The 12012-nt window shown below is 37.6% G+C and overlaps 1 protein-coding gene across 4 annotated transcripts in view; it reads right to left on the reverse strand.

The window, feature by feature from the left end:
* LOC106882890 (G protein-activated inward rectifier potassium channel 3) overlaps window positions 1–12012 on the reverse strand; it is a 218464-nt gene that overhangs the window by 62614 nt on the left and 143838 nt on the right. The window lies entirely within an intron of this gene.

Here is a 12012-nt window from a genome sequence, read left to right on the forward strand (position 1 = left end):
TATATATATATATATCGTGGCTCTTTGTTGGTTGTGACAATGATGGTTCCAGTTGATCAGTTTAACTCTTTAGCATTTAAACCAGCCATATCTAGCCCAAAATACTTTATGCGTTTTATGTTTAAACTGGCCAGATCTCGCCTCTCACACCTATCCTATAATATCAATCAAAACTTAAACATTCACATCATTGAAATCTGAAAGCCACCAGATGATGTATGAGGTAGTGAGTTTGATTCCAGGATCAGGCTGTGTGTTGTGTTCTTGAGCAAGACACTTTATCTCACGTTGCTCCAGTTCAATCAACTGTAGAAACGAGTTGTGATGTCACTGGTACCAAACTGTATCAGCCCCTTTGTCTTTCCACTGGATAACATCAGTGGCATGGAGAGAGGAGGCTGGTATGCATGGGCGACTGCTGGTCTTCCATAAAACAACCTTGCCCGGACTTGTGCCTCAGAGGGTAACTTTCTAGGTACAAACCTCGTGGTCATTCATTACCGAAGGGGGTCTTTACCCTAATTCAAATCAATGTGAATGACTATGTGTTACATTTGACAGTCTGAATGCTAAGGGGTTAAACGTATGTATTTCTGACAATGGTTCTAAAATTAATGAAGCCCAAACAAAATCGAACTGACTTCGCAAGTGAAAAAAATATGAAACTCACACGGTTTGCTGTCCTACTGACCTGTTGACCAAACAAGAACAAGCAGGTAATCTGAGATTAGCTGTACGTACATACATACTTATGCAACATCAGAAATGGCATGGTCAATGACCAGTGGTAAGATCATATAATATACATAAGCAACAAAATCTTAATGACTTCCAGCAAGTGGATCTAATAATTCTACGTAAACGAAGCTAGCTATAAATCTTGAGAAATCTGGTATCATGTTGAGTAACACAGCAACACGAAATGTTAATAATGAGAGATTTAGAGGGCAGGAGTGGATGGCTGAAATCCTCTCCCATTCCTTTCTCTCTTGAAAAATAACAACAACAGCAACCTCACCTAATCTGATAGAAATAATAGCTGAATCTTCATCAAATTATATTCTTCAGTTTTAATAAAAACTAAAAAATGGAAGGGTAAATATCAGATAATGTAGTTCTAGATATAACCACCTCCACATCCAAAAGGATGGGATGGTCATGGCTGAAATGCCTTTAAACATAGATATGTTTGATTAAGGCTGACCTGATGCTAACCACCATCACCACCCTCAATAATAACAACAAAAGGTTGAGCCAGTGTAAGAGCCTCTACATGGTCAGTCACCTTGCTAGAAATAGCAGTCAAATCTCACTCAAATCACACCCTGCCATCTTAAAGGGACACATTTGATAATGTGGTCCTCAGTTCCTAGTACATGGGAAAAAAGATGTGATAGTCATGGCTGGAACGCTTTTGATTATAGGTTTCTTTGATCAGGATTGACCTGAGGCTGAACAACAACAAAAGATAACATGAGAAAGTGTCTATGAGGCCGTTCGGTTTGCTAGAAATAGCAGCCAAATCAAATCCTATATGCTTGAAACTCCCCCCACCACCAAAACATCAAAAAATACCTTTAAAAAAAGTATGGGATGAATTGAATAAAAGGGACACATCAATATCCTAAATGGCAGCAGGGATAGTTTTCTTTTTTTTGATAAGATCTGCTCAAAGTTGACCCAGGAGGGGAATAACTAAACATCAGCAACAAAAGCAAATTAAAACAATAAGAGAAAAGCCACAACAATATATAAAAAAAAAAACTTACATGTAGGAGAAATAACAAGTAATAACGAGTAGTTTGAGCTTGTTTGTGTTGAGTGTGAATGTTGAGTGTAAGTGTTGAGTGTGAGTGTTTCCTCTTTTTTTTTTTTAAAGATCCAATGATATAATGGACGTAGCTAAGTAGGTAAGTGGTTTAAAAAGACCTCTTGGAATTATTTCTACAAGAAAGATGTTATCCACAGTGATAGCGTCATAGCCATCTTGTCAGTATATTTTTCCAGTGGCAAACAACAATGACAATCGGTAAAACAATCGGAATTTTGGTGATTATCATTATTATTATTATTATATCTATTGTTATTGATGTTGTTGCTTTTTACTTTTTATTTGTGAAGTCAAGCCAACATCATCTACTGATATGAAAATAGTGGCTATTGGATATAACTTATAAGAATTCCTATCACCCTACCCATATACGCACGTGTCTCTGTATATATATATATATGTATATATATATATACACACATACACATGTTTGTATGTTTGTGTGTGTATGTGTATAGACATATATATATATATATACATATATATATGTATGCTTGCATGTATGTGTATATGCCTATATGTACACACTTTTGGATATTTGTTTGCGTGTATGTTATATGTGTATGTGTGAATGGTTGTACATGTTTTTGTGTGTATGCAAGTGCGTTGTGTATGTCCACAATAAGCAGCTAATTGCACAGGAAATGAAGCCAAAAGATGAAGAAGTCACAGACTGATCCAAGAATCTCCTAAGATATCGAATAACACGTTCAATAGTGTGGTTGTTGTTGTTGATGTTTTCATATCAACATAGCAGCATATTAAACCATGGAATATCAAATGGTATCAGTAAAAGCCTTGTGATAAACCATCAAAGCTAAAAGGATATCATATCCATCATAGATTTTACGGTACTTTCATCAGTTATTTGTTAAAGAATGTTAACCAAAATGTGCTTACCGTACAGAAAGATAATTCATTAAATCACTGAGAGCATGTGTGTGTGTTACACTTGAAATCTGAAGAAAATGCAACAGCATATACCCTATTATATAGTGATTCCAGCAAGTATGGTGAAGATAAAGCTTGGCTGATGAGGTCACAGACTGAAATTTGTCTGAAGTTGTCTCCCTTGTATTTGCCAGAAACACAAGAATATGTAAAAAGCATCTGTGCTGGTGCCATGTGGAGGACACCCATGCTGGTGTTACATAAAGAGCACTTATGCTGGCACCATGTAAAAAAGCACCCAGCACACGCTGTAAAGTAGTTGGTATTAAGAAGGGTGGCTAGCTGTAGAAACCAAGCCAAAATAGATGACTGGTGCTTGGTACAACACTCAAGCTCACCAGCTGAGTGTCAAACTATCCAACCCATGCCAGCATGGAAAACGGATAGGATGGTACTGTAGGCTGCAGGCAGCAAGCCCACTAAACCTGCAAGACTCTAGGAATTCCAACAAAACCCATGCCCGCGTCACGTAAAGTGCACATAAAAAAAGCACTCAATACACTCTATAAAGTGGTTGGCATTTGGAAGGGCATCCAACTATAGAAGCCAAGCCAAAACAGATGACTGGAGCCTGGTACAGTCCTCTATCTCACTGCTCCGCAACCTTTTTCCACTTTTGGTACATTTATATTTTTTTCAAAATTTGGTGGTACACCTGAACTAAAAATACAACTAAAAGTATAGAAGAAAAAAATTATATTCAGGTTACACTGTGGCACACCTAGCATGGTCTCATGGCACACCAGTGTGCCACGGAATACTGGTTGTGGAGCACCACTCTATCTTACCAGCTCCTGTCAAGCCATGCAACCCACGCAGGGCCAACCCCTCCCCTCGGACAAAAACTGATGATGATGGTGATGATGATAATTAATATGGCATATTTCTCTTCTCACGTATTTATTTCAAGGTAGTTTTTAATGCTATATGTATAAGATATGTCTGCACAACTTAGTCTATCTGCCTGTCTCACCACACAATTATTTCTAGCTCACTTTTAATGCTTTATGTATTAAATAACACAAGCTTAATTATCTGTCTGTTTCTCAGTTGATCTGTCTGTCTACCTATCTATCCATTAATCTGTCTATTTGTCTGTCTACCTGTTTCTCTTATCATATTTTATTTACTTAACTTGTTAATGTTCTGTGCCAATGTTTTCCAAAATGGGTACCACATAAAACTTTGGACGTTCTATAAGATAAGGTGCCTTTAAATAAATTGAATAAAAAATTAATTTCTATAAAACAGAGGAATTAACCAGAAATCCGAATAGAGTGTCCAGTGGAACTGTTACAAACGGATTGATTATTTGGCATGGCCAGAATAATCAGGAAAGTATTAGATAGTTAAAAAGAACAAATAGCATGGTACCACAAGCTGCAGGGAGCCAGCCTGCTACACTTGTAAGACTCCAGGAGTTGGGGAGTATCATAGCCTTGTGTTGAGAGGAATTCTTTGGGGTTTGAATAATTCACCTCTGGAAACATGGGTGTTTCGTTCATCATCCTTAAACAGACCTTATTTAGGGACCTATTGAGTCTGATGGGCTACTCAACCTGAAGGAAATTCTAACTGGGCCCCACCTGCAAGGTCATGTGCTATTAATCTTGAGATAAGGTCACCATGTCATGCACATGTGGATGTGATGCATGTGCCTGGTGTACCCTTATCATTATGGGGATGTAAATGGGAGAAAGAAGATGATGTGTGCTGAGCTGGTGAGGTTATGGTTGAAGCAATGAGTGACAAGTAAAGTGCAGGGGATTTGCAGGTCAGCCCCAGCGTAAAGCCTACAACATGCTGGACATGACAAAGGGGGCTAGTAAGCAGAAGGCCACCAAATTAGCTATTGAGGTAGTAAAGACTGTCTCAATTTGGCTGTGGTGGGTCAAGAGGTGTAAGACCTGAAAGAGTAAAGCTAACTGGACACAAACCAGGACTTGATCAAACCTGTTGGGTCAACAGGGTGAGGTTGTCTGATTGCCGAAAGGCCTGAAATACCTCACAACCCTTGGAAATATCACTGATGATGTGTCCAGGTGCATCAAAGGATGAACAACTAGTTTAGTGTTTATTATCATCATCATCATCATCATTGATGGTGGCAAGCTGACAGAATCATTAGCCTGCTGAATGAAATACTTAGCGGTATTTCGCCTGTCTTTATGTTCTGAGTTCAAATTCCGTTGAGGTTAACTTTGCCTTTCATCCTTTCAGGGTCGATAAATTAAGTACCAGTTGTGTACTGGGGTTGATGTAATCAACTTATGCCCTCAGCCAAAATAGCTGGCCTTGTACCAAAATTTGAAATCATCATCATCATTATCATTTTAATGTCCACATTTCCGTGCTTGTATGGGGTTTACTGAAACACATTGTCTATGGTTGGGTGCCCTTCCTGTGGCCAACCCTCACCCGTTTCCAAACAAGGTCATATTTCCCCACAGCCAGAAATGTTTACATAGAATACTGGAAATGAATGACACCCATTCACCACTACCATGCAAAGTCAAGGCAAGGAGAACACAAATATATATATACATACATATACAGCAGGCTTCTATTTAGTTTCCATCAACCAAATCCATTCACAAGACTTTAGTCAGCCTCAAGTTATAATTAACGATTATATCAAATAGTAAATAGTCAGGTGGTAGTGGTAGTATTGCTAGTATTTATCGTAGTATTGGTAGTAGTAGTAGTAGTAGTAGTAGTAGTAGTAGTAGTAGTAGTAGTAGTAGTAGTAGTAACAGTAGTAACAGCAGCAGCAGCCACGATCTTACATGCTAACAGACACTGATATGATGTATATAAAATAAATGTGTGTGCACATCAATGTGTGTGTGTGTAGTGTGCATATTCGTGTATATGAATGCGTGAGCACATACACACACACACACACACACACAGATGTTTCTGCATATATGAACGTGGGTGACAGCAGCCAGGATCTAAGACCTTCAGGAAGATGTAGAAGGCACCGCAGTCATGCACAAAGGGTTCATTGTACCAAAGCTGAAATGTTTGACTGGTTGATTGTTGAAGTGAACTGGGCTACGGTGACGTATAATAACAGGAAATATCTAATGTTCGTCCACCAAACAGAATCCTCAAAGATATCACAGATCGAGGGACAGGACATCCTAGTATCACTCAACAACACCAACACATCCTCTTTCTCTTTCTTTCACATGCACACACTCACACACACACACACACACACACACACACACACACACACACACACACACACACACACACACACACACACACACACACAAAATTGCAATCTGAACCAGGAAGGTAGTTTCTATATGGCTGATTGCTCAGTCCTGTGAGAAAATAGGTATCCAAATCACACCCCATCCTTCTATAAAAGAAAAAGAAAAAAAAGACATACAGTCCTAGATAGATCTATCATCATCATCGTTTAATGTCTGCCTTCCATGCTGGCATGGGTTGAACGGTTTGTCAAGAGCTGGCCAGGCAGTGAGCCTGCACAAAGCTTCTCTTTTGGCAGGGTTTTTAAAAGCAACTATACAGCAGAGTGGCTAGAGTGCTTTTTATGTGGCACAAGCACAGGCAAGGGCAGTTTTGGCATGGTTTTTACAGCTGGATGCCCTTCCAAACACCAACCACTTTACAGTGTGGACTCGATGCTTTCTACGTGGCATCAACACGACAAATGACAATAAAGGAGCTAATAAAAAGAAATAAAATGAGATGGTAATAAAATAACTGATAAGAATGAAGGAAGCTGCCAACATTAGACTGAATTTAAACAGATCAAGATCACATTCATTTTGTTTCATTCTGATTTAAACTTCTAGCATTTAAACCAGCCAATACCAGGCCCAAATATTCTATCTGCTTTATGTTCAAACTGGTCAGATTAAACCTCTCACACATACCCTACAATGTCATTCTAAAAATAAACAATCACATCATCAAAATTTCAAAGCTACAAGATAATGTACGATTGGCTCCTGTGCAGGTGACACGTAAAAAGCACCATTTGAGCATGGTTGATGCCAGTACTGCCTGATTGGCCCTCGTGCCGGTGGCACATAAAAGCACCAACTACACTCTTGGAGTGGTTGGCATTAGAAAGGGCATCCAGCTGTAGAAACTTTGCCAGATCAGATTGGAGCCTCACATCACTAATCTATATATATATATATATATATATAGTATCCTAAGAGCTGATCGTTTTTTTGGTATCGTAATACCAGTAATATACTGTCATAATAACTATAGTCACTATATAGGGGCTGAGACATTGACCTGTAGTATTTGGCTCTGTTCCTAGTAAAAAAGATTATACATCAATACATACCTACATCCATATCATATATACATACACACACACATACATATATCATGTATGTATGCTTGTATCTATATGTATTCACACACACACACACACACACACACACATGAGCTGATCTGATCTAGGTAACAGTTGATGCAGTTCATTAACAAAATGTCAGCAGTGCCAAAATATCTGGCCAACAAAAGAATTCTATAAAGAAGGGAATTAAATACGAGTCAATAAGAAATGTGGTTGTTGTTGTTGTTGTTGTTGTTGTGGTGGTGGTTGTGATGTTTGTTTTCTGAAGAACTATTGTTTTGGTCTCTTTGGTGGAGCTGTTGTCGTCATCGTCGTCGTTTTTATTTATTGTACCAATGTTCAACAGAATAGCTTCATTAACTGCCCACACCACACACCAATACTCTACCTTCATCAACTGCACAATTTGTGATATTTCGTTATTTGGTGGTGGTGTTGGCGGTGGCGGTGGCGGTGGCGTGGAAAAAAAAAATTGAAAAGAAAATTCCTTCATGTCCTACATTCAAAACACACACACATGCATATATATTCCTGCACATGCCAACTATATTTACATACATGCATACAGACATGCATACATGCATCAGTATTCTTTTATTTTGAATATGTGTTTTTGTTGTGTGTGTATGTATGTATGTATGTATATATATATATATATATATATATATACATACAAATTTTGGGCACTTGCATTTTATCTCTAACTTTTCAGTGAATGCGTAACTGACAACGACTATGTTTGAGAAATAACAGTCAAATCTCCCTCAAATCACATCTTAGCATCACAGACTGGTTCCTATTATATATTTATTGGTGATAGACATAGGCATGGCTAGATGCAGGTATGGCTGTGTGGTAAGTAGTTTACTTCCCATCCAAATGGTTTCAGGTTCAATCCTGCTGTGTGGCACCTTGGACAATAGTCTTCTACTTTAGCCTCGAGCCAACGATTGCCTTGTGAGTGGATTAGGGAGACGGAAACTGAAAGAAGCCTGTTGTGTGTATTTGTGTGTGTGTTTGTATCCTACCACCGCTTGACAACAGGTGCTGGTGTGTTTACATCCATGTAACTTAGTAGTTTGGCAAAAGCGACCGATGGAATGAGTACCAGACTTAAAAAGAATAAGTACTAGAGTCGATTCTTTTGACTAAAATTCTTTAAGGTGATGCTCCAGCATGGCCGCAGTCTAATGACTGAAACAAGATAAAAAGATATGCCTGGTTATTACCCTGTGCCCTACTCTATTATTACGATGGACAACCAGTGCCATCAGCATTCCCACCATACCACCACCACAACCACTATCGCCAGGGGCCGCAGAATCCCCCCTCTCTTGCCTCTAAGCATATGACCATCACTACAAGAACCACCATTAACCCTACCTGTATCAGCAGCAGCACCACCACCACCACCGCCACCACCAAAAAAAAAAAAAAAAATTACATGCCTCTGTTTTTACCCAGTTTGTTTGCTAGATTGATTGACTGGACGTTGTCCTCCATTCTGAAATATCTCAAGAGAAAACTGAAGATAAAAAGTAAATAATTGCTTAAAATAGAGCAATAATAGGAGTAAAACTGTTGATGTTTTATCAAGTTATTTGTACATTAAACATGTACATGTTCCAGCTTTATTCAATGTAACATAAGTCAGACCAGCTATGGATCACACACACAAAACGAAATGCAAATGTTGTTATGTACGTAAGTACACTGGTGCATAGCAACACAATTCCTTCCAGATATTGCTTGCTGTAATAATCCTTTCTTATTTTGGTACAAGATCAGCAATTTTGAGGGGTGGAGAGGTCGATTAGAACCAATCCCAGGGCTAAACTGGTACCGAATTCATTCACTCTGATAGGATGAAAGCCAAAGTCAACCTGGGCAAAATTTGAACTCAGAACGTTAAGACAAACAAAATGCTGCTAAATATTTTGTCTGGCATGCTAACAATTCTGCCAGTTATGATAACAGTTAGAATCAGTGATCATATCAATCAATCACATCAACCCCCAGTATTTGACTGGTATCTAATTTATCGACCCCGAAAGGATGAAAAGCTAAAGCCGAACTTAGCAGAATTTGAACTCAGAATATAGTAACAGGCAAAATATCGCTAAGCATTTCGTTTAGTGTACTAACAATTCTGCCAGCTCACCGCCATAATAATAATAATAATAATAATAATAATAATAATAATAATAATATACTATAGACACAAGGCTTGAAATTTTGGCAGGTGGGGAGATGAGGAATAGTCAATTATATTGCCCCCGGTGCTCAACAGGTACTTATTTTCATTGACCCCGAGAGGATGATAGGCAAAGTCTACCTCAGTGGAATTTGAACTTAGAACGTAAAGATGGAAGAAATACTGCAAAGCATTTTGTCCAGATTCTGCCAGTTTGCTGTCTAAATAATAATAATGACGATAATTTCTTACATAATAACAGTTTCTTACATAATAATAATAATAATAATAATGATAATAATAATAAAGTTAAATAATTCATGCCAACCTTTAATTTCCTCTGTAATTTGGAGGAAATTTGAGAAAATTTTAGCAATTATTATTGCTAAGTTCATTTGAAAAGAAGACGGAAGAACAACATATTAAAAAAATAAGACAAGAATAAACGACAAAAACAAGAAGACAGAGAAGAAGACATGATTAAGCAATAATAGGAGTTAAGTTGTCATCAGAAAGGTGGTGGTATTTTGGCGCCGTCGTTTATATACGATATTAGCAGAGTTCTATATTTCAATGATGATCCTGTTGGTGCCAATTTAAGAAAAGTTCTCGAGGAACATTTCAAAAGTGGACTCCACCTTTTAAGTTGGTCAGGAGGCGGAGCGGAACATCGGGCAAAAAGTAGAGGCGGTCTGTATCCTGTCACTGATTCGTATCCTGTCAACTAGTTCTTTGTGGAACAGCTTGGTCTAGCTAACCATAAACAGGTACAACAGTGGGGTGAGGTGGGAAGATCAGAGTTGTAAACAGTGGGTGCACTGGGAAATTGCTGAGTGTTTCATTTAGATTCTGATGCATGATTCAATGTCCACTTCAGTTGGTTATACCTTAGTGCTTGAGAAGACATGTTGAGATCAGTAAAATTGGGGCCATACATATATACAGATATGTCTTTTATGCTGTGCCCCCAACTCCCACTGATAGCTGAGGGGTCCTTGTCTTTCAGGCACACAGGTGCTGGTGCTATGCACAAAGCACTTGTGTTGGTGTCACATAAAAAGTACCTGTGCTGGTGTCACATAAAAACACCCGTGCTGGTGTCAGGTAGAAAATTTACAAACATCACGTGATGCACAGAAATGATGTGCTTTTTTCAGTTTTTCTTTACCAAATACACTCACAATGCTCTGATGGTCCCAAGTCTGATTGTCCCAAGTAAAAGACACTGGCCTGAGGGGTCATTGAATTGTACATTGTTGGTATACTCTAGGGTGTCATAAATCCCCCTGATTTGGGTTCTTTTCATTTGATTATATATATACATATATATAAATAATAATATTATTAGGGATAAAAATCCAAATTTACAGGTAAAAACTCAATTAAATTCAATTTATTAAAAATTAAAATTAAATTAAGTTTTACAGTATAAATATAAATATATAGTTTTAGGGAAAAGAACCAAGGTACATGAACTCATCGATGAAAATCCACTGTCACATATAGAAATATATATATATATATATACACACACACACACACATTATATATATGTATGTGTGTGAAGGTAAGATCCAAGGATCAAGGTGTAGGAAGTTAGTAAACTTCAGGCAGTCTGTAGAAAGTATAAACAGGAACCATAATGGTTTACTGATGTAACAGGTTGTAAAATTTTCCCATACCGAAGTTCAATAAACTGAAAAAATTGTTTTATAGCTTATGGTTAGCAGCTGGGATCTGTGTGTGTGTGTGAATAAAAATCCAAATTTAGGGAACAGATTATATATATATATAGTTGAAATTTATAGGAAAACAAAAGATGAAGACAGGTGTATGAACAACAAGCAGGTGTATTAGCTTGACGCTGGGAGGGCTGTGAAGGTTCAGTTGTTTGATCAATTGGATTACCTACACATTGAATTAGTATATAAATGGTGGAAGTATTTTCCACAGACGCATACACCCTTAACCTTTTCACTGCAGAAATCAGAAATCTCTAAATTTCATTACCCATAACTGCAGAATGCAGTTTTATGTACCTTTTATATATCTTTTGTTGAGGAATTTCATGTTTGAAATGATTTTCTGTAGAGATATGACAAGTTTACTGAGGCAGCATGACTTGCAGAAAATACCAATTCTATTTTTTGGTAGATATTTAAAATCCTTACTAGAATAACCATGAAATTTAATTTTGCAGTTTAAAGAGTTGAACAAACTAACAGTGTGTGCATGGTTTGAGTTAGGAGGGGTATCTAGCCATGAAAACCCAGTCTCAAAGAACTCCTTGTTTGAATCTGTGCTGATATGAACAAACAGAAATTTATTGAGGTAACATGATTTGCAGAAAATACCAATTCTATTTTTTGGTAGATATTATTTTTAACACCATTACTGGAATAACCGAGAAATTTAATTTTGCAGTTTAAATGGTTAATGTGATTCTCAGAAAGAGCTAGCAGAATGGCGTGTAACAATGCTATATCTTTGAATTACAAACGTAATCCATGTGATGGGCTTCTATGCAGTTTCCATCTACCCAATTTCATTCACAATGTAGGAAAAAAAATCAATCCAAGGCTATAGAAATCGAAGAGGGTTGTAATTCTAAATAAGAGCTGACTTTGACTGTAACAATCTGTCTGACCCATTTGCAAGCATTTGTAAAATGCTGATGGTGAT

Source organism: Octopus bimaculoides, chromosome 21 (assembly GCF_001194135.2).
Source record: "Octopus bimaculoides isolate UCB-OBI-ISO-001 chromosome 21, ASM119413v2, whole genome shotgun sequence".
Lineage (NCBI taxonomy): Eukaryota > Metazoa > Mollusca > Cephalopoda > Octopoda > Octopodidae > Octopus > Octopus bimaculoides.